Source organism: Aplysia californica, unplaced genomic scaffold, assembly GCF_000002075.1.
Source record: "Aplysia californica isolate F4 #8 unplaced genomic scaffold, AplCal3.0 scaffold00290, whole genome shotgun sequence".
Lineage (NCBI taxonomy): Eukaryota > Metazoa > Mollusca > Gastropoda > Aplysiida > Aplysiidae > Aplysia > Aplysia californica.
The window spans coordinates 8,873-10,458 of record NW_004797560.1 but is presented as its reverse complement, the minus strand read 5'-3'; positions in this window follow the sequence as shown (position 1 = coordinate 10,458).

The following is a 1,586-nucleotide window of genomic DNA, read 5'->3' as shown; positions in this document are numbered from 1 at the left end:
TCCTGTTTTAACCCGTAATTTGATATGTTACAGTTAGATTTGAAATTGTCTTGAAAATAATTGATTTGCGACAGTTTTAGTGGCTTTATGTGTGATCTGCAGCAAACAGTACAGCAGTTTGACCCCTGAAACAGTGCATCTGTGTGCAGGAGTGAAAGTAAAAATTTACCCATTTTAGTTTTATTTCCGAGTTTCAGGACGCTTGCAACAAAAATAGAACATCATAGAAATGCCGAACATTAGACACATAAATAGTAAGGAAAGTACCCAAAAAAATAATAATAAAGAGGACAGATAAATCGGATAAATGTTGGGACTTTTTTTCCCCGCAGTAGTTTTACGGCACTTGCAACACAATAAGTCATATACGTGCCGAAACTTAGGGGTGTTACAAGGGAGTAACAAACACACAAAAAAAGGAGGAGCAGAGATAAGGACGATAGATGTTTCATAAGAGAGAAAGGAGCAAACCACACTAGAGTAGAGCACCCTCCAACTACCCACAGACAAAACTTTACCGGCAACTGGTGGTTCCTTAGTTACCGGCCACCTTTAGTTTCATTTTAGTTTTGCTTCCAAATTCCGCGGCGCTTGCAACAAAAAAATAGATAATCATAGAAACGCCGAACATTGGACGCATGGCTAGCAAGTAAAGAACAACCCCCCAAAAATACAATAAAGAGGACAGAAAAAAGAGGATATAGATCTATATTTGATGGGGGAAGAAGGAGCAAACCACACAAGTAGCGGCCGGCTAAAGGCAAGGAACAACGACATGATACGTGTGGAACACATGTTGAACACTACATCGCGAGTTATCTACCATCTACCAACAAGAAAGCACAATTGAATTAATAAGAAATCATGGGGGAAAAGAGCCCGATTCTTAAAGAAACCCATTCAAAAGCACAATTAAATTAATAAGAAATCGGGGGGGGGGAGAGACCGATTCTTAAAGAAACCCATTCAAAGATAGATGAACGCGTAAACTGGGCAGTCTTTCTCTGCAAACTGACAGGACTTAACCGCAATCTACGGCACAGAAAATGTCGGTCAACACATCAAAATCATACAACAGAACACGGAACATAAAATCGAATAATTCAACTCCTGAAAGAAAACCATTTTTGCCGCCGACCCCCGCAAAAAGACAAACAACCATGACACGAGACAACAAGAGCTGAACAAATCGAATCATTTTCTTGGCCGGCTGAGATAGATATCTGAGATGATGAATGGATGTATTTAAGTTTTACTCTTAGAAGATAGAAAGATTTCAGAGCTGAAAATGAACGATATGATTGAATCTAGATCGAATATCTTTGTGAACTTACCACAGTAGGGACGGTGAAGAGCTGGAGAGAGGAGTAGGCAGATGGTGAGAGAAACAGCAGCTTTATACCGTGAATTAGACGAGTCGACATTTTGCCGGTCAGGAGGGGGGAACGGCATGCGGGAAAAACAAGTCGGGCCGGGCGGGCGGGTTCATTATGTAGGGGAGTTTGGGGGTGGTCAGGTTCTAGATTATATAGAGGGCGAGCGAGGGAATCGGGTAGGTAACGAGGTGGGTGGGGGTGTTGGGGTGG